Genomic DNA, 25,739 nt, shown 5'->3' on the forward strand with positions numbered 1-25,739 from the left:
GAAGAAGAGAACGATGGAAATCGTTTCTGGGAAACTATTTTTACATTATGTTTTGTTTGTTCCTGGTAAATAAACTGAAATCTTCTTAACATTCAAACAAAATCTAAACCACTAAATTCAACAACACAGGAGTATAACTTTTGAAAAAAATTTCTTTGGCTGCGCAGCATGTGGGATCTTAGCTCCCCAACCAGGGATTGAACCCACGCCTGCTGCATTGGAAGCGCAGAGTCTTCACCACTGGACCACCAGGGAAGTCCCAGGAATAGAACTTTTAAAGGAGAAGGTATAAACCCCTGGGTTATATGAACTGGAGATTTTTAGTAAGAAGTCAATAGATCTTTTGTTAGGCACATTTTATGTTAGGCTGTCTCCCTGCACAGGACGCAGGCGCCTTGAAAATGGAAATCACATCCCTCTATAGTACGTCCCTCTTCTTTCTGCTTTGCAGTTTGCTGCTCCACTTGTTCAACCCCACCTAGTAATAACCTATACTTCCCTTGTTCCTGTTTTCCCATCTGGAAAACAGACAAAAGGCAACCAAACAACGCAAAGGTCTCAACAAATAAGGGATACCCAAAACCAGAGATGGCCAGAACTTCTGTATCCCTCATGAAACCTAGCCCGGTGTTCAATACTTAGGTATCATTAATACATGCGTGTTGACTGAAACAGTTGAAACGCAATTCTTCCACTTCCCAGTTTAGTTTTAGTCCTCATACAAAACCTGATCATCAAATTCCTTAATGCTAGGAATCACAGTGAAAAATAATTTCTCAACTGACTTCTGTCAGATGAGTGAGAACTAAGGTTAATTCAGTGTATCTGAAGCATAGAAAGTGAGGGCAAACGTGGCACAAGATGGGGCTAGAGAAGCAGAGAGGATTCTAGAGCACGCAGAGTCTTAAAGGCCACCAGTGTGTTTTCTATTCTCAAAACAATGTTTGTGAGCGATGTTTATGAGCAATGTTCCAACTTGCTTTGAAGCTTTCTTGTGTGAAGAATGGATTGGAGGGAAACAAGATATATGGACACTAGTTAGGACCTAATCGCAACAGACAGGCAAGTTCAGTATTAGGATGTTGAGGGAGAGCTGACAGATTCCAAAGAAATTCAGGAGATAAACTGAAGCGGGCTTCATGGGGTATGAGATGGAGGAAAGGAAGGTCTTAGGGAATTAAAGGGTTTACTGCACACATGAGCAGAGTCTCAAAATTAATCATTTGAACGTACAGAGGGGGATCGATCTCCCAAATGACACCGGTTAGGAAGCAACGGTACGCCCTGTAGAATTCCTAGAGACAGCACAAATCAACTGTTTCGATGGAAAATTCGGCGGGACCCTTGATTTCCATGGGAATATAGAGAAAAGAGACACTGATCTGGCTTGCAGGTATTTAGGAAGTTGTTAGCCTGACATCACATACTAGTCTCATGTAAGTAGGCCGTCTGAAGTATGAAGCTTAGGGGAAAAACCTTGAAGAAAACTTAAAAGCTTAAGCCACACCTCTATACTACACCACCTTTCACAGTTTCTTCTCAGATAAGCAGCATCCCCATCAGTGAAGAAACTCACATCCCATAATAGGAACAACAGGCCTAAAAATTAAATGTGTGTCTTTGGAGGTCCCATCTATGCGATATCTTCCTGGTACCAGAAAAGTCCCCAGGAAGATCGATCTTTGCACCCCTGAAAGCTTACCACCAAGGAAAATGACTAGGTCCATAGATTTCCTCCCTCAAACCAGCCTACCTCACACATAAATCACTAGCAACTCAGCCCTTAACTCACATTATCACAGTCACAAGAGTGGTTAGGGAGAAAAGCACTAACCAGGGGAACTAACACAGAGGCAATCCAGGCCAAGCTGGGCTGGTGGCAGATATCTGCTCCTTACGCTCGGGTGCATAATGCGACTCACCACAATGCCTTTTTCACAGACCCTTTTTAAAGTTTCTCCACAAAATCCAACAGCTCAAGTTAGCTCATGACGCTTCAAGGTAAACAATCGTCAAGAGAAAAACATGCAATATGTCTTACAATGTTGGATTCCTTACAAATAGGCAAGGAAATAACCATGTAGACAAAACCAGAGCATTTGAAAACATCTGCGTTCTACAAACATACCAGTGAATGCTATAAATAAGGTAATATGACATAAAACAAAATGAAAACTAGATGTGAGACTGTTCTCTTCAGTGTACAGACTTCATGGCAGTTGCTGCACGATCTAGCTACTTATATCTACAACTCTCTGTTCTGTTAATACAAAATGAGGCCCAAGTGTGTCAACTTGTTTCCCACAGAAACCAAAAAACCTACATGCATCTCTTTTCTCCGGTGCCCTTTCACCTTACCTGCTCCCAGTTCTCCACCAATGTCCTCCTCTTTCTCTAATTATTCTCCTCTTCATTGTGCTTGGCCTTGCACCCAAGCATGCAAGACAGAGAGTCCTAGAGGTCCGAGATTCTAGAGGGGCTGTTTGCAAGGGGGAGGAGATTACGGTAACTGCCACACTGTATATACTTCTGTGCAAAGAAAGAGGGACAGTGTTCAGAATGTCTCTCACATATAAAAAGAGCTGGATGGCAGGATACCTGTGTGGCCCAAGGAACTAGAGCTAGCAAATCATGGGCAAAACAATTGCAACCAAAGGCTGGAAGAGGAAAGGTCTGCAACCAGCTCTGTCTCCTGGCTCTCTGGTATTTGCTGCCAATGGGCAGAGTCTATTTCGTGAAGCATCAAGCACTGAAAAGAAGACTCCTGCTGCTGGAAGTTGACAGGAAGGAACATCCAATGCAAGATCAAGGCTTGTCCTAGAAGCAATGCCCATAATGGAAGAAAAAAAAAAAAAAAAAAGAAAGCGGAAGAGAAATGTTAAGTCGCAAGTCCAACCTGGCCCCCAGCCTAGCCCAGCCCAAGGAAGGTAGGAGTCAAGGAGAAGAAACTAAAAGAGAAGAGCCTTGGACCACAACATTCTCCACAGGGTACACTCAACAAACTTCACCCTGCTCTTTAACCAAGTTACAACTGTAATAGTTCAAACTACATGGCTCTTTCCTTCCTAAGGATACTAGTTAAATAAGATCTATATAGCTCTAAGTATATGATACATAAAATAGAATACTCTGTAGAATATAAGTAACTGTTAGTTAATTATATTAATGAACGTCTGTAAGAAATGTTGCAATGATTTCCCTAATGGAAGAGCCTGGGGGAGGTAAATCTGTCTTCTAGGATTTCCTCCCCAGAGCTCAGAAATTGAGGGGTTGTTTTAGCTCTCCTACGCTCTCTTCACCCAAGCCCGCCCTCCTGTTGGGGATCGGACCTCCCTATTGGCTAGCTCATACCTTTCAACTGCCTGCTTTGTGACATCACTCTCCTACCAAACCTACTACCACTTGGTAGAGGTCTTGGGGTTTCCGTGGAGCCGTTTGGACCAGTAACCAGTGACCTTTGTACTGGACACGTGCGCCGTTCAGCTGCAGCCACTCAGACATCCTCTAGTGTTGTCTCCTCATCCCTTGTACCTGCAGTTGATGTCTCCTCTTCTCTGACCATGTCAGGTAAGAAAAGAAACTTTGGAAAGTTTTGCGTTCGATTTCTTGTGCCCCTAAATTGAGGAGGAGATTCAAAATAGCGTGGAATAATGAGGGAAAGTATTGAACTACAAGTCTGGAGACCTAATTTCAGTTTTGACTTTGACGTTTACTGTCTGTGTGACTTTGGACAAATCACTGACTGCCTCACAAAGCCTGCTGCTTTCCTTATCTGTTACGTTAGGATACCACATTGGGTTGATCACTCTGATCCCCTTCTTTTCCAATATTGAGCCTTAAAGGGTACCCATGTAGAAAATGAAATCAGAGACTTCTCAAAAGAGTGTTTCAACAGAAACATAGAAAAGCCAGGTGACACAGAAAACTAGCGATATATACCAAGATGTTTCATCTCCAATGGTCTCCCTCCACTAGTATTTCGACTAGTTGAAAAGAGAGAATAGGGAGAGAGGATGGAGAGTACTGGGCTATATAGGGAGGCACAGAGTCAAACGTAAGCAAGTTTAGGATTGTTTTCATTAGCACAGGCCAACAGGAACCAAGAGATGGGAAAAAAATATAAGAATGAAGAGGGAAAGCATAGAGGAGCTCTCAAGAAAGAGGCAGTTTGCCATGGAATGTTGATGGGAGCCAAAGATTTTAAATTAAAGCAGAAACAGCACAGAGGGAAATCTGCTCAGAGCAGGGCAAAACAAAGCTGATGGTAGCAAATCCTTACATTAACAGACTAAGAAGGAAAGTAAGGCCAGAACAGGGGATCACCAGGAAGGGCAGCCTATCAGAAAAGTCATACTCCGTTTTCTTTCTTTTATTGCCTCTCTGAATACAGCTGGCACTTGACAGTTTGGAATAGAAACATTTTAGAAGTATGTTTTAGAAATGATGCTTCCTAGAAACCAGAAACCAAAGTGGTTATCTAGGGGGCTGCTTTTCAGTGTTCTATTCTTTCTAATTTTTAAACTAGGTAGACATTTGACCAATTAAACATTTTAAATGATATCTTCTACATTGAATCAGAAGGACTATTTCCTTTGTGTGATATGTAGCTTCTAAGGCAAGGTTGCTTTTCAATTTTTACAGTTATTTCCTTCCTAACACAGAGAGCACATTGATCAACAGCCATCGTTCGCTTGTAGATCTTAGCTACCGGAGAAGAAAAAGAAAAAGTCAAGCCCCCACATCTCTAATTCCCCATTTAGGGAATTCCCTGGCGGTCCAGCGCTTAGGACTCGGTGCTTTCACGGCCAGGGCCACGCGGCGCGGCAAAAGAAAAAAAGAAAACACAAACATCCACGTTTATCTAAAACAATGTTGTGGAGTCCTTTGGATTTTCTTACATTTGAAAATCTTTTTTAATTGGATTCTAGGGATGATGGTTTTTTGAGGTCTTGGGATGTCATCTTCTTGGATGTGGAAGATGATTCTAAGTTCTAGGATAAATACAAAAACCTTCTTGATACTTTTTAAGCTTCCTTTCTGCTTATTATATGAGTTATATTCATGGACAGATATATTTCTCCTAGGCTTAATACCTGTTACTTGCTGGGTAAAAATATGAATGAGCACAATAATGAAACTCTTTTACACTTACTATTTTGCTGTCTGCTTTGTACCGGTTTTCATTGAAATACTTGTCTATATATGTTGTGGCTACCTATACATTCACATTTGTTGCATTCTGTTGCTTGTTATGCATTTTTTACTGATTTATCGTCTCTGTCTGTATGCATTGGCTAGGAATTCATTCACCTCTATCACCTCCATCGTGTTTTTTGGTTAATAGTATTCACTAAAATAGAGTGGGCAAAATTCACTTTCATAATATTGCATGTATGGTACAGAATGTCATTTGTTAGTAAATTCATTAGGCTTTGATACTTGCCCACATACCCCAGTTTTCATTAATATCTATGGATTTCTTTTTCGTTACGTAACATGTTTTTCATGATTTTTCTTTGTCTTTCTAGAACTTATTGTATCTTCCTCCATATAAATCATACGCAATAGATCAGCTTATTCATCTATTAATTATTACTGCTATTATTATTGGTGGTGGTGTTATAACCACTTTATAGATGAGTAATCTGAAGTAATCAGATAACTTTTCTCTTTCCAAAAGCACTTAAGAAATCCACTTTCGGGTAATCATTTTGAGGTAGGATGAGAAACCAGGCTTGAAGAGGGCAAAAATGACTCTTTCAGTTCACCAGTTGGACTGAGCTATACGTCAACTCTAGGTAATAGCGTGGGAACTGCACAAGCAAAGGGAGACACTGAAGATGACAATGGTAATGGCCGTACTGTTTTCTAATGGACAAAAAAAATGCTTATATTATAAGTTCTATTTCTCCTGCTTTCTGGCACTATCATGCTCAGAGTGGAGTCCTGGCAAGGAAGTCAGGATACTTAGGTTCTGAAACCTGGTAATGACACTAACATAATGAGAGAACCTGAACAAGTCAACCCGACCTCTCTGAGCCTCAGTTTCCTTACTCGTGAAATGAGACTGAAAAAAGAGAAAGTTCTCTAAGGGCCTCCTAGTTCTAAAATGCTTCCAGTCTAGGAAATAGCATAGAAGTCAATACGAGTGCAGGCTGAAGGGAAAGACAGGGCAGGGAGAAGGTTGCTTCCAGCCTAGAGAACAATGTCTGAACCATACCACTTGGCTCTTCTGCCCATCTGTGCCCAAGATGGGAGCACAGGCAGTTAATACAGAAGAGTGGAAAACTGCTCAGTCCTTACAGCCATCATTAACTGTCTGATTTTGGGTTTCTCAGGAAGGGTCGATAGTAGAGGTGTCCTGAGAGCAAGAACCTTAAGATAATGCTGTTCCTCAAACGTAGTGAGAATTTCTCAACCTCCCTGAGTTTTTCATGACCCTCTTGTTCTTACAGAAAATTTCCAAAATCCATCTCTACTTGGAACTCTAAATTCTCTGCAGCATTCTCTTCCTGTGGTGAGCAATGCAACTTCCCTAACACGAAGTGTCTGCAACTTCTCCAGAGTCTCTGCCCCTGCCGTCAGTTCGGCATCGGCTACCGGTACCTCTTTCCAGACACTCATGGGTAGTGCCTACCTTTACCAACATTCCAGCACGACTATGTTATCTGGAGTTACTGACCACAGCCAGATCTCCACTTCAGCTCCTTCCTATCCAGGTGTTCTTGAGTGGGACATCACAGGAAGCACTGAAAAGAATTCCTCTTCACTCGGAGACTTTACTCTGGCACTCACTGACCGGCACCCAGCTGCTTCCTCCATGTTTATGGCAGCCCAGTATGATAAAACTTCAGACGCCAATAACATGGTCCCTCTATATCCATCACTTTCTGCCAGGCTTGCTCAGGGAGCACCATCTCAGATTCCAAATCAGGGGCATAGCCGCCTGTCACTTCCCTACCAGGAAGGAAGCCAGGTATATTACTATAACCAAGGCACACTGGGGTCTTCACTGTATGGAGAACTTGGCTCCTGCCCGCAATCCTATGGCTCCGCGTCATACACAGGAAGTAGGGCCTCTGCGCAACCAGAAATGGGAATGGGACTGAAGGAGATTCAGCCCACAAATATCCGACCACCAGCTTCCACCTCTGCAATCTGCCACCCTGTGTCTGCTCAACGCATCACAGAAACAAGTTTTCAAGGTGAGTATACAAACGGCAGAGAAAGCTGAAGAATGAGGTCGGCATTCACAAATGGGGTCAAATCGACAGCTGGGAAGGGGTGTAGAGACAGGTAGAATTTAGATCCTGAGCCTTTAGTAACCACTACCTTCGCTCAGTGCCCTCTGTTTTTAGACTCTATGTAAGAACACCTAGGGCTTCCCTGGTGGCGCCGTGGTTAAGAATCCACCTGCCAATGCAATGCGGGGGACACGGGTTCGAGCCCTGGTCTGGGAAGATCCCACATGCCGTGGAGCAACTAAGCCCATGTGCCACAACGACTGAGCCTGCATTCTAGAGCCCGTGAGCCGCAACTACCGAAGCCCACGCGCCTAGAGCGCATGCTCCGCAACAAGAGAAGCCCGCACAGCGCAACCAAGAGTAGACCCCGCTAGCCGCAACTAGAGAAAGCCCGTGCACAGCAATGAAGACCCTGTGCAGCCAAAAAAATAAATACGTAGAATAAATAAGTTCAAACAATCAATCAATAAATAAACGTAAATTAAAAAAAAACAAAAAAACAAAAAAACAAAAAGAACACCTAATGCAGGTGGGAAGGTGGCAGGGACACTGTAAAGGTCATCTATGCTACATGTACAAGAACCCCGAGAGCACACCAATAGGTACCACATTTTTCACTGCTGTAGCCGAGCATTCCCCCTGTACTACCACACTGTAGCACTCCCTTCCCTCGTCTACTGCTACAGTCTCTTTGGAAGGTGTCTCAGAACTCTTGTTATGAGAGTGCCAGTTGAAGTGTCCTCACTTCCGTCATTTATACCAGGATTTAAGACCTTGTGGTCCGAGATCCTGTCCAGAGAGCAAGCAGGCTAAGACTCTGTCTTTGTTTCTGTATTTCATCAGAAAGGGCTCTACCCCCTCTCCTAGTTCATGGTGTGAAGTGTTCTTAGCCTCTCGGGAAAGTGGGGAGAATTGAAAGGACTCTATATGAGAATGCTAGGCTTTGTAAAACATTTCAGTTGTTTAAAAAGAAGACTCATTTTGTATTGGACTTACAACAGTCCTATGAGATACAAAGAGAGCCAAGGATCAGTGACATGAAATGATCACCAGTTAAGCATTACAACAGTCACCGCTTACCTCGTAGCATAGGGCACTGTCCATGATCCTTAAGAAGAGTTAGTAGAAATGCCTTGCCCATCTTGCCCCTGAACCCCTTGAAAGGTACATGACTGCTGTGTTGGTGTTTAGGGGGAGCATCTCATTTACCAGGGACTGACTTCTCCCTTGATCCCTTTGTAGTGATGGAGACTTCCCTGGTGATGAAAAATTCCCTGGGATTGCAACCTCCAAGCCAGACGTTTTGTGTGACACAAACTCAAGAACTCCCCAAGTCCTGCAGTAGCAGAAACAGTCACATACTTGAGAGTAACCCACCATCTGAACTTGGGGACATTTCAGTGACAGCTCCAGTCCAGAGTGCCAGGCGTCTCCTGGCCCTGCCTCCAGCTCCAAGCCAGGGACAAACAGAGAGTAAGAACGTGGAGGATATCAAAACCAAGCTGTCAAAGCCTCTGGAGGCCTACCAGATCCCAATAGAAAACCAAGATCCTCCACTACTCCCTTTGGGAATCCCTGATATTCCCCAGCCGCTGGCCTGCACCGATCCCCTCAGCCAAGAGGAGCAGCCTGGTTCTGAAAATGCTGATCTGGGAGAGAACAGCCTGAGTCGTCAGGACCTAGGGACACTTGAAAATGGGACTGAACCTAGCAGTGGTCTTGCAGACATTACTACACTGGCGGAGGATATTCACCTTCCCCAGCTCTTTAATTCTTGGAAAGATCTTGATCGATCCCAAGGTCCCAACGTGATCAAAGCTGAAGACACCAGAGCCATTAAGGTGAATCAGGTGCAGGAAAAGCCAAGTGTCGTAAAGGTTCCCTCTGATCAACCCAGGAAGAACAAACAGAAAGCCTCTGAGCCTATCGGTGGTGCTCCCAAGGCCAAAATCCAGCCAAAGGATCCAGAGTGCCTGTTAGGGGGAGAAGCGGTTATATGCACTGCTGCAGTCAGTGACAGGGCTCCTGCGAACACGGCCAAGCACTCTCAAGGCAAACCTCAGAAAGCTGCATCCGGAAAGATCAGCAAAACTGAGAGCCATGGGCAGGAAAAGACCAAAAGGACCAGAGGAAGAAACAAGGCTGAAGAGAACAAGCAGTCAGGGAACAAAGTCAAGGCAGAAGACAAGCCAGCAATCCCCAACACGAAGCGAAAGGAACACCAAACTGAGCTTCGCCAAGAGAGCTTTCAAAAGCCTCGAACCTCCCTTGGCGTGCGCATGCTGGAGTCTGTGAAGGTTCTTCATGCGCTGGGGAAGAAGAATGAGACGAAAACTGGGCTCTCTTCCTGTCGGCTCTTGGGAAATTCAAGCAACCCCAAAGACCCCCAGCCACCCCCAGCGATCCAGCCACGGCGGCATACCCCACGTGAGGGTAAGAGGCCTGAGAAAACGCAAGTCCAAGCCCAGAAACCAGACAGCAGTGCTGAAACAGAGTGTCCATCTCCATCCCAGTGTGAGCGGCCTCCTCCTGGGAAGGTCAAGTTGATACCTCTGCCTTTTTCTGCCTGGGACAAGCCTCAAGCTCGACCCGCTCCTCGGAGGCCACAGTCTCTGGCCTCACATCGGCCTGCTGTGGCTTACCGTGCCCAGCCTGGTTCTACTGACTCAGCTCAACCTGCTGCAGTCAATTCATCCCAGCCAGCTCCTGCCTCTTTGCCAGGTCCCGCCAAACCAGCTCAGCCAACTGTGGCCAACCCAACCCAACCGGCTTGGACCAACCATACCCAGCCTCGTGTCCCTCAGCCTGCTGCTCCTAGGCCTGCACCCTACAAAACTTCATCTGGCGCTTCTCTCCAGCGCGAGCCTGTTCCCCCTGCTGTGACTAAGCGCCAGTCCCCACCCAAGCTCCAAACCCAACTTCTACTCCAAGACTTCAGCAAGCAACGAGTTCCATGGAGGGAACCCAACGTGCCTGAGCCAGTCATGTCAAAGCCCATCGAACAAGAGCAGAGGCCAGAGCGAGAGGCCATGAAGAGGCGGGCTCAACAACAACGGGAGAATGCTGCCAGATACACCTCTTCGGGGAAGCTGCAATTTTTCACCCAGAGGGACAAAGAAATGGAAATTGCTGACTACTACGGATACATCAGGTGACAGCTGCTAGGATTCTTGCTGCCACCTTGGCTACCAGCGGTTCTTCCATACATAGGTAAGATAGGTATAGAACCGAATAAGTAAATGGAATAGAATTAATAGATGAGTAATAAACCTTTCGAATTTTGAGATGCTGCTAACTGGGGCGTGAGAAAGGAAGGACTGAAAGTTGGATGGGAGAATGAAGGAAAGGGGTAAAAACTGAGGAAAGAGGAAGGAACTTGGCCCAGGGCTAGGAAGGCCAAAAGAGACGTATGGATTTAGGAAAGGAAGCAGGAGTGAGGATGAAATGGCAGAAGTAAAAAGCAGGGTCAGGGGTCTGGGTTGAAAGAACACAATTGGAGTAGAGTTGAAGGTGACAGGAGATGAGTCTAGGTTTACTAGGAGAAATAGAAACAAAGTCTCTCGGGGAGGTTGGCCTTAAGTCTCACAACCACCAGATAGGTATTTCAGAAAACAAGAGGTTCACGACACATCTCTGAAAGGTTTGAGTTGCCTTATTCAGGTGTGATTATAGTGGGGGAATAGGCAAATCTACCAGAGAAGTGGCTAGGGCTCAGAGTCCTCCTAGGGGCAGCTGACGACAGGGCCAGAGCCAAGGGAACTGCTGTATCAGGAGGCCCACGAACAAATCAGGGGCATAGCCGCCTGTCACTTCCCTACCAGGAAGGAAGCCAGGTATATTACTATAACCAAGGCACACTGGGGTCTTCACTGTATGGAGAACTTGGCTCCTGCCCGCAATCCTATGGCTCCGCGTCATACACAGGAAGTAGGGCCTCTGCGCAACCAGAAATGGGAATGGGACTGAAGGAGATTCAGCCCGCAAATATCCGACCACCAGCTTCCACCTCTGCAATCTGCCACCCTGTGTCTGCTCAACGCATCACAGAAACAAGTTTTCAAGGTGAGTATACAAACGGCAGAGAAAGTTGAAGAATGAGGTCGGCATTCACAAACGGGGTCAAATCGACAGCTGGGAAGGGGTGTAGAGACAGGTAGAATTTAGATCCTGAGCCTTTAATAACCACTACCTTCTCTCAGTGCTCTCTGTTTTTAGACTCTATATAAGAACAGCTAGGGCTTCCCTGGTGGCGCCTGCCAATGCAGGGGACACGGCTTCGAGCCCCGGTCTGCGAAGATCCCACATGCCGTGCAGCAACTAAGCGCATGTGCCACAACGACTGAGCCTGCATTCCAGAGCCCGTGAGCCGCAACTACCGAAGCCCACGCGCCTACAGCCCATGCTCCGCAACAAGAGAGGCCACCGCGATGAGAAGCCCGCACACCGCAACCAAGAGTAGACCCCGCTAGCCGCAACTAGAGAAAGCCCGTGCACACCAATGAGGACCCAGTGCAGCCAAAAAAATAAATACGTAGAATAAATAAGTTCAATCAATCAATCAATCAATAAACGTAAATTAAAAAAAAAAAACAAAGAAACAGAACACCTAATGCAGGTGGGAAGGTGGGAGGGACACTGTAAAGGTCATCTATGCTACATGTACAAGAACCCCAAGAGCACACCAATAGGTACCACATTTTTCACTGCTGTAGCCGAGCATTCCCCCTGTACTACCACACTGTAGCACTCCCTTCCCTCGTCTACTGCTACAGTCTCTTTGGAAGGTGTTTCAGAACTCTTGTTATGAGAGTGCCAGTTGAACTGTCCTCACTTCCGTCATTTATACCAGGATTTAAGACCTTGTGGTCCGAGATCCTGTCCAGAGAGCAAGCAGGCTAAGACTCTGTCTTTGTTTCTATATTTCATCAGAAAGGGCTCTACCCCCTCTCCTAGTTCATGGTGTGAACTAGTGTTCTTAGCCTCTCGGGAAAGTGGGGAGAATTCAAAGGACTCTCTATGAGAATGCTAGGCTTTGTAAAACATTTCAGTTTTTTAAAAAGAAGACTCATTTTGTATTGGACTTACAACAGTCCTATGAGATACAAAGAGAGCCAAGGATCAGTGACATGAAATGATCACCAGTAAGAATTACAACAGTCACCGCTTACCTCGTAGCATAGGGCACACTGTCCATGATCCTTAAGAAGAGTTAGTAGAAATGCCTTGCCCATCTTGCCCCTGAACCCCTTGAAAGGTACACGACTGCTGTGTTGGTGTTTAGGGGGAGCATCTCACTTACCCGGGACTGACTTCTCCCTTGATTCCTCTGTAGTGATGGAGACTTCCCCGCTGATGAAAAATTCCCTGGGATTGCAACCTCCAAGCCAGACCGCTTTCCTATGGAATGACAGAGAACTTCAGAGAACTTGTCAAGATGAAACACCAGTCAGTCTGCGGGAGAAAGGGAAGAAGAGAACGATGGAAATCGTTTCTGGGAAACTATTTTTACATTATGTTTTGTTTGTTCCTGGTAAATAAACTGAAATCTTCTTAACATTCAAACAAAATCTAAACCACTAAATTCAACAACACAGGAGTATAACTTTTGAAAAAAATTTCTTTGGCTGCGCAGCATGTGGGATCTTAGCTCCCCAACCAGGGATTGAACCCACGCCTGCTGCATTGGAAGCGCAGAGTCTTCACCACTGGACCACCAGGGAAGTCCCAGGAATAGAACTTTTAAAGGAGAAGGTATAAACCCCTGGGTTATATGAACTGGAGATTTTTAGTAAGAAGTCAATAGATCTTTTGTTAGGCACATTTTATGTTAGGCTGTCTCCCTGCACAGGACGCAGGCGCCTTGAAAATGGAAATCACATCCCTCTATAGTACGTCCCTCTTCTTTCTGCTTTGCAGTTTGCTGCTCCACTTGTTCAACCCCACCTAGTAATAACCTATACTTCCCTTGTTCCTGTTTTCCCATCTGGAAAACAGACAAAAGGCAACCAAACAACGCAAAGGTCTCAACAAATAAGGGATACCCAAAACCAGAGATGGCCAGAACTTCTGTATCCCTCATGAAACCTAGCCTGGTGTTCAATACTTAGGTATCATTAATACATGCGTGTTGACTGAAACAGTTGAAACGCAATTCTTCCACTTCCCAGTTTAGTTTTAGTCCTCATACAAAACCTGATCATCAAATTCCTTAATGCTAGGAATCACAGTGAAAAATAATTTCTCAACTGACTTCTGTCAGATGAGTGAGAACTAAGGTTAATTCAGTGTATCTGAAGCATAGAAAGTGAGGGCAAACGTGGCACAAGATGGGGCTAGAGAAGCAGAGAGGATTCTAGAGCACGCAGAGTCTTAAAGGCCACCAGTGTGTTTTCTATTCTCAAAACAATGTTTGTGAGCGATGTTTATGAGCAATGTTCCAACTTGCTTTGAAGCTTTCTTGTGTGAAGAATGGATTGGAGGGAAACAAGATATATGGACACTAGTTAGGACCTAATCGCAACAGACAGGCAAGTTCAGTATTAGGATGTTGAGGGAGAGCTGACAGATTCCAAAGAAATTCAGGAGATAAACTGAAGCGGGCTTCATGGGGTATGAGATGGAGGAAAGGAAGGTCTTAGGGAATTAAAGGGTTTACTGCACACATGAGCAGAGTCTCAAAATTAATCATTTGAACGTACAGAGGGGGATCGATCTCCCAAATGACACCGGTTAGGAAGCAACGGTACGCCCTGTAGAATTCCTAGAGACAGCACAAATCAACTGTTTCGATGGAAAATTCGGCGGGACCCTTGATTTCCATGGGAATATAGAGAAAAGAGACACTGATCTGGCTTGCAGGTATTTAGGAAGTTGTTAGCCTGACATCACATACTAGTCTCATGTAAGTAGGCCGTCTGAAGTATGAAGCTTAGGGGAAAAACCTTGAAGAAAACTTAAAAGCTTAAGCCACACCTCTATACTACACCACCTTTCACAGTTTCTTCTCAGATAAGCAGCATCCCCATCAGTGAAGAAACTCACATCCCATAATAGGAACAACAGGCCTAAAAATTAAATGTGTGTCTTTGGAGGTCCCATCTATGCGATATCTTCCTGGTACCAGAAAAGTCCCCAGGAAGATCGATCTTTGCACCCCTGAAAGCTTACCACCAAGGAAAATGACTAGGTCCATAGATTTCCTCCCTCAAACCAGCCTACCTCACACATAAATCACTAGCAACTCAGCCCTTAACTCACATTATCACAGTCACAAGAGTGGTTAGGGAGAAAAGCACTAACCAGGGGAACTAACACAGAGGCAATCCAGGCCAAGCTGGGCTGGTGGCAGATATCTGCTCCTTACGCTCGGGTGCATAATGCGACTCACCACAATGCCTTTTTCACAGACCCTTTTTAAAGTTTCTCCACAAAATCCAACAGCTCAAGTTAGCTCATGACGCTTCAAGGTAAACAATCGTCAAGAGAAAAACATGCAATATGTCTTACAATGTTGGATTCCTTACAAATAGGCAAGGAAATAACCATGTAGACAAAACCAGAGCATTTGAAAACATCTGCGTTCTACAAACATACCAGTGAATGCTATAAATAAGGTAATATGACATAAAACAAAATGAAAACTAGATGTGAGACTGTTCTCTTCAGTGTACAGACTTCATGGCAGTTGCTGCACGATCTAGCTACTTATATCTACAACTCTCTGTTCTGTTAATACAAAATGAGGCCCAAGTGTGTCAACTTGTTTCCCACAGAAACCAAAAAACCTACATGCATCTCTTTTCTCCGGTGCCCTTTCACCTTACCTGCTCCCAGTTCTCCACCAATGTCCTCCTCTTTCTCTAATTATTCTCCTCTTCATTGTGCTTGGCCTTGCACCCAAGCATGCAAGACAGAGAGTCCTAGAGGTCCGAGATTCTAGAGGGGCTGTTTGCAAGGGGGAGGAGATTACGGTAACTGCCACACTGTATATACTTCTGTGCAAAGAAAGAGGGACAGTGTTCAGAATGTCTCTCACATATAAAAAGAGCTGGATGGCAGGATACCTGTGTGGCCCAAGGAACTAGAGCTAGCAAATCATGGGCAAAACAATTGCAACCAAAGGCTGGAAGAGGAAAGGTCTGCAACCAGCTCTGTCTCCTGGCTCTCTGGTATTTGCTGCCAATGGGCAGAGTCTATTTCGTGAAGCATCAAGCACTGAAAAGAAGACTCCTGCTGCTGGAAGTTGACAGGAAGGAACATCCAATGCAAGATCAAGGCTTGTCCTAGAAGCAATGCCCATAATGGAAGAAAAAAAAAAAAAAAAAAGAAAGCGGAAGAGAAATGTTAAGTCGCAAGTCCAACCTGGCCCCCAGCCTAGCCCAGCCCAAGGAAGGTAGGAGTCAAGGAGAAGAAACTAAAAGAGAAGAGCCTTGGACCACAACATTCTCCACAGGGTACACTCAACAAACTTCACCCTGCTCTTTAACCAAGTTACAACTGTAATAGTTCAAACTACATGGCTCTTTCCTTCCTAAGGATACTAGTTAAATAAGATCTATATAGCTCTAAGTATATGATACATAAAATAGAATACTCTGTAGAATATAAGTAACTGTTAGTTAATTATATTAATGAACGTCTGTAAGAAATGTTGCAATGATTTCCCTAATGGAAGAGCCTGGGGGAGGTAAATCTGTCTTCTAGGATTTCCTCCCCAGAGCTCAGAAATTGAGGGGTTGTTTTAGCTCTCCTACGCTCTCTTCACCCAAGCCCGCCCTCCTGTTGGGGATCGGACCTCCCTATTGGCTAGCTCATACCTTTCAACTGCCTGCTTTGTGACATCACTCTCCTACCAAACCTACTACCACTTGGTAGAGGTCTTGGGGTTTCCGTGGAGCCGTTTGGACCAGTAACCAGTGACCTTTGTACTGGACACGTGCGCCGTTCAGCTGCAGCCACTCAGACATCCTCTAGTGTTGTCTCCTCATCCCTTGTACCTGCAGTTGATGTCTCCTCTTCTCTGACCATGTCAGGTAAGAAAAGAAACTTTGGAAAGTTTTGCGTTCGATTTCTTTTGCCCCTAAATTGAGGAGGAGATTCAAAATAGCGTGGAATAATGAGGGAAAGTATTGAACTACAAGTCTGGAGACCTAATTTCAGTTTTGACTTTGACGTTTACTGTCTGTGTGACTTTGGACAAATCACTGACTGCCTCACAAAGCCTGCTGCTTTCCTTATCTGTTACGTTAGGATACCACATTGGGTTGATCACTCTGATCCCCTTCTTTTCCAATATTGAGCCTTAAAGGGTACCCATGTAGAAAATGAAATCAGAGACTTCTCAAAAGAGTGTTTCAACAGAAACATAGAAAAGCCAGGTGACACAGAAAACTAGCGATATATACCAAGATGTTTCATCTCCAATGGTCTCCCTCCACTAGTATTTCGACTAGTTGAAAAGAGAGAATAGGGAGAGAGGATGGAGAGTACTGGGCTATATAGGGAGGCACAGAGTCAAACGTAAGCAAGTTTAGGATTGTTTTCATTAGCACAGGCCAACAGGAACCAAGAGATGGGAAAAAAATATAAGAATGAAGAGGGAAAGCATAGAGGAGCTCTCAAGAAAGAGGCAGTTTGCCATGGAATGTTGATGGGAGCCAAAGATTTTAAATTAAAGCAGAAACAGCACAGAGGGAAATCTGCTCAGAGCAGGGCAAAACAAAGCTGATGGTAGCAAATCCTTACATTAACAGACTAAGAAGGAAAGTAAGGCCAGAACAGGGGATCACCAGGAAGGGCAGCCTATCAGAAAAGTCATACTCCGTTTTCTTTCTTTTATTGCCTCTCTGAATACAGCTGGCACTTGACAGTTTGGAATAGAAACATTTTAGAAGTATGTTTTAGAAATGATGCTTCCTAGAAACCAGAAACCAAAGTGGTTATCTAGGGGGCTGCTTTTCAGTGTTCTATTCTTTCTAATTTTTAAACTAGGTAGACATTTGACCAATTAAACATTTTAAATGATATCTTCTACATTGAATCAGAAGGACTATTTCCTTTGTGTGATATGTAGCTTCTAAGGCAAGGTTGCTTTTCAATTTTTACAGTTATTTCCTTCCTAACACAGAGAGCACATTGATCAACAGCCATCGTTCGCTTGTAGATCTTAGCTACCGGAGAAGAAAAAGAAAAAGTCAAGCCCCCACATCTCTAATTCCCCATTTAGGGAATTCCCTGGCGGTCCAGCGCTTAGGACTCGGTGCTTTCACGGCCAGGGCCACGCGGCGCGGCAAAAGAAAAAAAGAAAACACAAACATCCACGTTTATCTAAAACAATGTTGTGGAGTCCTTTGGATTTTCTTACATTTGAAAATCTTTTTTAATTGGATTCTAGGGATGATGGTTTTTTGAGGTCTTGGGATGTCATCTTCTTGGATGTGGAAGATGATTCTAAGTTCTAGGATAAATACAAAAACCTTCTTGATACTTTTTAAGCTTCCTTTCTGCTTATTATATGAGTTATATTCATGGACAGATATATTTCTCCTAGGCTTAATACCTGTTACTTGCTGGGTAAAAATATGAATGAGCACAATAATGAAACTCTTTTACACTTACTATTTTGCTGTCTGCTTTGTACCGGTTTTCATTGAAATACTTGTCTATATATGTTGTGGCTACCTATACATTCACATTTGTTGCATTCTGTTGCTTGTTATGCATTTTTTACTGATTTATCGTCTCTGTCTGTATGCATTGGCTAGGAATTCATTCACCTCTATCACCTCCATCGTGTTTTTTGGTTAATAGTATTCACTAAAATAGAGTGGGCAAAATTCACTTTCATAATATTGCATGTATGGTACAGAATGTCATTTGTTAGTAAATTCATTAGGCTTTGATACTTGCCCACATACCCCAGTTTTCATTAATATCTATGGATTTCTTTTTCGTTACGTAACATGTTTTTCATGATTTTTCTTTGTCTTTCTAGAACTTATTGTATCTTCCTCCATATAAATCATACGCAATAGATCAGCTTATTCATCTATTAATTATTACTGCTATTATTATTGGTGGTGGTGTTATAACCACTTTATAGATGAGTAATCTGAAGTAATCAGATAACTTTTCTCTTTCCAAAAGCACTTAAGAAATCCACTTTCGGGTAATCATTTTGAGGTAGGATGAGAAACCAGGCTTGAAGAGGGCAAAAATGACTCTTTCAGTTCACCAGTTGGACTGAGCTATACGTCAACTCTAGGTAATAGCGTGGGAACTGCACAAGCAAAGGGAGACACTGAAGATGACAATGGTAATGGCCGTACTGTTTTCTAATGGACAAAAAAAATGCTTATATTATAAGTTCTATTTCTCCTGCTTTCTGGCACTATCATGCTCAGAGTGGAGTCCTGGCAAGGAAGTCAGGATACTTAGGTTCTGAAACCTGGTAATGACACTAACATAATGAGAGAACCTGAACAAGTCAACCCGACCTCTCTGAGCCTCAGTTTCCTTACTCGTGAAATGAGACTGAAAAAAGAGAAAGTTCTCTAAGGGCCTCCTAGTTCTAAAATGCTTCCAGTCTAGGAAATAGCATAGAAGTCAATACGAGTGCAGGCTGAAGGGAAAGACAGGGCAGGGAGAAGGTTGCTTCCAGCCTAGAGAACAATGTCTGAACCATACCACTTGGCTCTTCTGCCCATCTGTGCCCAAGATGGGAGCACAGGCAGTTAATACAGAAGAGTGGAAAACTGCTCAGTCCTTACAGCCATCATTAACTGTCTGATTTTGGGTTTCTCAGGAAGGGTCGATAGTAGAGGTGTCCTGAGAGCAAGAACCTTAAGATAATGCTGTTCCTCAAACGTAGTGAGAATTTCTCAACCTCCCTGAGTTTTTCATGACCCTCTTGTTCTTACAGAAAATTTCCAAAATCCATCTCTACTTGGAACTCTAAATTCTCTGCAGCATTCTCTTCCTGTGGTGAGCAATGCAACTTCCCTAACACGAAGTGTCTGCAACTTCTCCAGAGTCTCTGCCCCTGCCGTCAGTTCGGCATCGGCTACCGGTACCTCTTTCCAGACACTCATGGGTAGTGCCTACCTTTACCAACATTCCAGCACGACTATGTTATCTGGAGTTACTGACCACAGCCAGATCTCCACTTCAGCTCCTTCCTATCCAGGTGTTCTTGAGTGGGACATCACAGGAAGCACTGAAAAGAATTCCTCTTCACTCGGAGACTTTACTCTGGCACTCACTGACCGGCACCCAGCTGCTTCCTCCATGTTTATGGCAGCCCAGTATGATAAAACTTCAGACGCCAATAACATGGTCCCTCTATATCCATCACTTTCTGCCAGGCTTGCTCAGGGAGCACCATCTCAGATTCCAAATCAGGGGCATAGCCGCCTGTCACTTCCCTACCAGGAAGGAAGCCAGGTATATTACTATAACCAAGGCACACTGGGGTCTTCACTGTATGGAGAACTTGGCTCCTGCCCGCAATCCTATGGCTCCGCGTCATACACAGGAAGTAGGGCCTCTGCGCAACCAGAAATGGGAATGGGACTGAAGGAGATTCAGCCCACAAATATCCGACCACCAGCTTCCACCTCTGCAATCTGCCACCCTGTGTCTGCTCAACGCATCACAGAAACAAGTTTTCAAGGTGAGTATACAAACGGCAGAGAAAGCTGAAGAATGAGGTCGGCATTCACAAATGGGGTCAAATCGACAGCTGGGAAGGGGTGTAGAGACAGGTAGAATTTAGATCCTGAGCCTTTAGTAACCACTACCTTCGCTCAGTGCCCTCTGTTTTTAGACTCTATGTAAGAACACCTAGGGCTTCCCTGGTGGCGCCGTGGTTAAGAATCCACCTGCCAATGCAATGCGGGGGACACGGGTTCGAGCCCTGGTCTGGGAAGATCCCACATGCCGTGGAGCAACTAAGCCCATGTGCCACAACGACTGAGCCTGCATTCTAGAGACCGTGAGCCGCAACTACCGAAGCCCACGCGCCTAGAGCGCATGCTCCGCAACAAGAGAAGCCCGCACACCGCAACCAAGAGTAGACCCCGCTAGCCGCAACTAGAGAAAGCCCGTGCACAGCAATGAAGACCCTGTGCAGCCAAAAAAATAAATACGTAGAATAAATAAGTTCAAACAATCAATCAATAAATAAACGTAAATTTAAAAAAAACAAAAAAACAAAAAAACAAAAAGAACACCTAATGCAGGTGGGAAGGTGGCAGGGACACTGTAAAGGTCATCTATGCTACATGTACAAGAACCCCGAGAGCACACCAATAGGTACCACATTTTTCACTGCTGTAGCCGAGCATTCCCCCTGTACTACCACACTGTAGCACTCCCTTCCCTCGTCTACTGCTACAGTCTCCTTGGAAGGTGTCTCAGAACTCTTGTTATGAGAGTGCCAGTTGAAGTGTCCTCACTTCCGTCATTTATACCAGGATTTAAGACCTTGTGGTCCGAGATCCTGTCCAGAGAGCAAGCAGGCTAAGACTCTGTCTTTGTTTCTGTATTTCATCAGAAAGGGCTCTACCCCCTCTCCTAGTTCATGGTGTGAAGTGTTCTTAGCCTCTCGGGAAAGTGGGGAGAATTGAAAGGACTCTATATGAGAATGCTAGGCTTTGTAAAACATTTCAGTTGTTTAAAAAGAAGACTCATTTTGTATTGGACTTACAACAGTCCTATGAGATACAAAGAGAGCCAAGGATCAGTGACATGAAATGATCACCAGTTAAGCATTACAACAGTCACCGCTTACCTCGTAGCATAGGGCACTGTCCATGATCCTTAAGAAGAGTTAGTAGAAATGCCTTGCCCATCTTGCCCCTGAACCCCTTGAAAGGTACATGACTGCTGTGTTGGTGTTTAGGGGGAGCATCTCATTTACCAGGGACTGACTTCTCCCTTGATCCCTTTGTAGTGATGGAGACTTCCCTGGTGATGAAAAATTCCCTGGGATTGCAACCTCCAAGCCAGACGTTTTGTGTGACACAAACTCAAGAACTCCCCAAGTCCTGCAGTAGCAGAAACAGTCACATACTTGAGAGTAACCCACCATCTGAACTTGGGGACATTTCAGTGACAGCTCCAGTCCAGAGTGCCAGGCGTCTCCTGGCCCTGCCTCCAGCTCCAAGCCAGGGACAAACAGAGAGTAAGAACGTGGAGGATATCAAAACCAAGCTGTCAAAGCCTCTGGAGGCCTACCAGATCCCAATAGAAAACCAAGATCCTCCACTACTCCCTTTGGGAATCCCTGATATTCCCCAGCCGCTGGCCTGCACCGATCCCCTCAGCCAAGAGGAGCAGCCTGGTTCTGAAAATGCTGATCTGGGAGAGAACAGCCTGAGTCGTCAGGACCTAGGGACACTTGAAAATGGGACTGAACCTAGCAGTGGTCTTGCAGACATTACTACACTGGCGGAGGATATTCACCTTCCCCAGCTCTTTAATTCTTGGAAAGATCTTGATCGATCCCAAGGTCCCAACGTGATCAAAGCTGAAGACACCAGAGCCATTAAGGTGAATCAGGTGCAGGAAAAGCCAAGTGTCGTAAAGGTTCCCTCTGATCAACCCAGGAAGAACAAACAGAAAGCCTCTGAGCCTATCGGTGGTGCTCCCAAGGCCAAAATCCAGCCAAAGGATCCAGAGTGCCTGTTAGGGGGAGAAGCGGTTATATGCACTGCTGCAGTCAGTGACAGGGCTCCTGCGAACACGGCCAAGCACTCTCAAGGCAAACCTCAGAAAGCTGCATCCGGAAAGATCAGCAAAACTGAGAGCCATGGGCAGGAAAAGACCAAAAGGACCAGAGGAAGAAACAAGGCTGAAGAGAACAAGCAGTCAGGGAACAAAGTCAAGGCAGAAGACAAGCCAGCAATCCCCAACACGAAGCGAAAGGAACACCAAACTGAGCTTCGCCAAGAGAGCTTTCAAAAGCCTCGAACCTCCCTTGGCGTGCGCATGCTGGAGTCTGTGAAGGTTCTTCATGCGCTGGGGAAGAAGAATGAGACGAAAACTGGGCTCTCTTCCTGTCGGCTCTTGGGAAATTCAAGCAACCCCAAAGACCCCCAGCCACCCCCAGCGATCCAGCCACGGCGGCATACCCCACGTGAGGGTAAGAGGCCTGAGAAAACGCAAGTCCAAGCCCAGAAACCAGACAGCAGTGCTGAAACAGAGTGTCCATCTCCATCCCAGTGTGAGCGGCCTCCTCCTGGGAAGGTCAAGTTGATACCTCTGCCTTTTTCTGCCTGGGACAAGCCTCAAGCTCGACCCGCTCCTCGGAGGCCACAGTCTCTGGCCTCACATCGGCCTGCTGTGGCTTACCGTGCCCAGCCTGGTTCTACTGACTCAGCTCAACCTGCTGCAGTCAATTCATCCCAGCCAGCTCCTGCCTCTTTGCCAGGTCCCGCCAAACCAGCTCAGCCAACTGTGGCCAACCCAACCCAACCGGCTTGGACCAACCATACCCAGCCTCGTGTCCCTCAGCCTGCTGCTCCTAGGCCTGCACCCTACAAAACTTCATCTGGCGCTTCTCTCCAGCGCGAGCCTGTTCCCCCTGCTGTGACTAAGCGCCAGTCCCCACCCAAGCTCCAAACCCAACTTCTACTCCAAGACTTCAGCAAGCAACGAGTTCCATGGAGGGAACCCAACGTGCCTGAGCCAGTCATGTCAAAGCCCATCGAACAAGAGCAGAGGCCAGAGCGAGAGGCCATGAAGAGGCGGGCTCAACAACAACGGGAGAATGCTGCCAGATACACCTCTTCGGGGAAGCTGCAATTTTTCACCCAGAGGGACAAAGAAATGGAAATTGCTGACTACTACGGATACATCAGGTGACAGCTGCTAGGATTCTTGCTGCCACCTTGGCTACCAGCGGTTCTTCCATACATAGGTAAGATAGGTATAGAACCGAATAAGTAAATGGAATAGAATTAATAGATGAGTAATAAACCTTTCGAATTTTGAGATGCTGCTAACTGGGGCGTGAGAAAGGAAGGACTGAAAGTTGGATGGGAGAATGAAGGAAAGGGGTAAAAACTGAGGAAAGAGGAAGGAACTTGGCCCAGGGCTAGGAAGGCCAAAAGAGATGTATGGATTTAGGAAAGGAAGCAGGAGTGAGGATGAAATGGCAGAAGTAAAAAGCAGGGTCAGGGGTCTGGGTTGAAAGAACACAATTGGAGTAGAGTTGAAGGTGACAGGAGATGAGTCTAGGTTTACTAGGAGAAATAGAAACAAAGTCTCTCGGGGAGGTTGGCCTTAAGTCTCACAACCACCAGATAGGTATTTCAGAAAACAAGAGGTTCACGACACATCTCTGAAAGGTTTGAGTTGCCTTATTCAGGTGTGATTATAGTGGGGGAATAGGCAAATCTACCAGAGAAGTGGCTAGGGCTCAGAGTCCTCCTAGGGGCAGCTGACGACAGGGCCAGAGCCAAGGGAACTGCTGTATCAGGAGGCCCACGAACAAATCAGGGGCATAGCCGCCTGTCACTTCCCTACCAGGAAGGAAGCCAGGTATATTACTATAACCAAGGCACACTGGGGTCTTCACTGTATGGAGAACTTGGCTCCTGCCCGCAATCCTATGGCTCCGCGTCATACACAGGAAGTAGGGCCTCTGCGCAACCAGAAATGGGAATGGGACTGAAGGAGATTCAGCCCGCAAATATCCGACCACCAGCTTCCACCTCTGCAATCTGCCACCCTGTGTCTGCTCAACGCATCACAGAAACAAGTTTTCAAGGTGAGTATACAAACGGCAGAGAAAGTTGAAGAATGAGGTCGGCATTCACAAACGGGGTCAAATCGACAGCTGGGAAGGGGTGTAGAGACAGGTAGAATTTAGATCCTGAGCCTTTAATAACCACTACCTTCTCTCAGTGCTCTCTGTTTTTAGACTCTATATAAGAACAGCTAGGGCTTCCCTGGTGGCGCCTGCCAATGCAGGGGACACGGCTTCGAGCCCCGGTCTGCGAAGATCCCACATGCCGTGCAGCAACTAAGCGCATGTGCCACAACGACTGAGCCTGCATTCCAGAGCCCGTGAGCCGCAACTACCGAAGCCCACGCGCCTACAGCCCATGCTCCGCAACAAGAGAGGCCACCGCGATGAGAAGCCCGCACACCGCAACCAAGAGTAGACCCCGCTAGCCGCAACTAGAGAAAGCCCGTGCACACCAATGAGGACCCAGTGCAGCCAAAAAAATAAATACGTAGAATAAATAAGTTCAATCAATCAATCAATCAATAAACGTAAATTAAAAAAAAAAAACAAAGAAACAGAACACCTAATGCAGGTGGGAAGGTGGGAGGGACACTGTAAAGGTCATCTATGCTACATGTACAAGAACCCCAAGAGCACACCAATAGGTACCACATTTTTCACTGCTGTAGCCGAGCATTCCCCCTGTACTACCACACTGTAGCACTCCCTTCCCTCGTCTACTGCTACAGTCTCTTTGGAAGGTGTTTCAGAACTCTTGTTATGAGAGTGCCAGTTGAACTGTCCTCACTTCCGTCATTTATACCAGGATTTAAGACCTTGTGGTCCGAGATCCTGTCCAGAGAGCAAGCAGGCTAAGACTCTGTCTTTGTTTCTATATTTCATCAGAAAGGGCTCTACCCCCTCTCCTAGTTCATGGTGTGAACTAGTGTTCTTAGCCTCTCGGGAAAGTGGGGAGAATTCAAAGGACTCTCTATGAGAATGCTAGGCTTTGTAAAACATTTCAGTTTTTTAAAAAGAAGACTCATTTTGTATTGGACTTACAACAGTCCTATGAGATACAAAGAGAGCCAAGGATCAGTGACATGAAATGATCACCAGTAAGAATTACAACAGTCACCGCTTACCTCGTAGCATAGGGCACACTGTCCATGATCCTTAAGAAGAGTTAGTAGAAATGCCTTGCCCATCTTGCCCCTGAACCCCTTGAAAGGTACACGACTGCTGTGTTGGTGTTTAGGGGGAGCATCTCACTTACCCGGGACTGACTTCTCCCTTGATTCCTCTGTAGTGATGGAGACTTCCCCGCTGATGAAAAATTCCCTGGGATTGCAACCTCCAAGCCAGACCGCTTTCCTATGGAATGACAGAGAACTTCAGAGAACTTGTCAAGATGAAACACCAGTCAGTCTGCGGGAGAAAGGGAAGAAGAGAACGATGGAAATCGTTTCTGGGAAACTATTTTTACATTATGTTTTGTTTGTTCCTGGTAAATAAACTGAAATCTTCTTAACATTCAAACAAAATCTAAACCACTAAATTCAACAACACAGGAGTATAACTTTTGAAAAAAATTTCTTTGGCTGCGCAGCATGTGGGATCTTAGCTCCCCAACCAGGGATTGAACCCACGCCTGCTGCATTGGAAGCGCAGAGTCTTCACCACTGGACCACCAGGGAAGTCCCAGGAATAGAACTTTTAAAGGAGAAGGTATAAACCCCTGGGTTATATGAACTGGAGATTTT

General features: G+C 45.5%; 1 long non-coding RNA gene and 1 pseudogene across 9 annotated transcripts in view; one reads left to right on the top strand and one right to left on the bottom strand.

Moving 5' to 3' along the window:
- LOC309643390 overlaps positions 1 to 25,739 on the bottom strand; it is a 2,123,356-nt gene that overhangs the window by 412,387 nt on the left and 1,685,230 nt on the right. The window lies entirely within an intron of this gene.
- LOC309643462 (uncharacterized protein C2orf78-like) overlaps positions 14 to 25,739 on the top strand; it is a 185,810-nt pseudogene continuing 160,084 nt past the window's right edge. Inside the window, exon 1 of the transcript in view lies at positions 14 to 22. The product of the transcript in view is annotated as an uncharacterized protein C2orf78-like (transcript). The remainder of the gene's footprint in view (positions 23 to 25,739) is intronic.

Source organism: Balaenoptera physalus (assembly GCF_965194825.1).
Source record: "Balaenoptera physalus genome assembly, chromosome: 15".
NCBI lineage: Eukaryota > Metazoa > Chordata > Mammalia > Artiodactyla > Balaenopteridae > Balaenoptera > Balaenoptera physalus.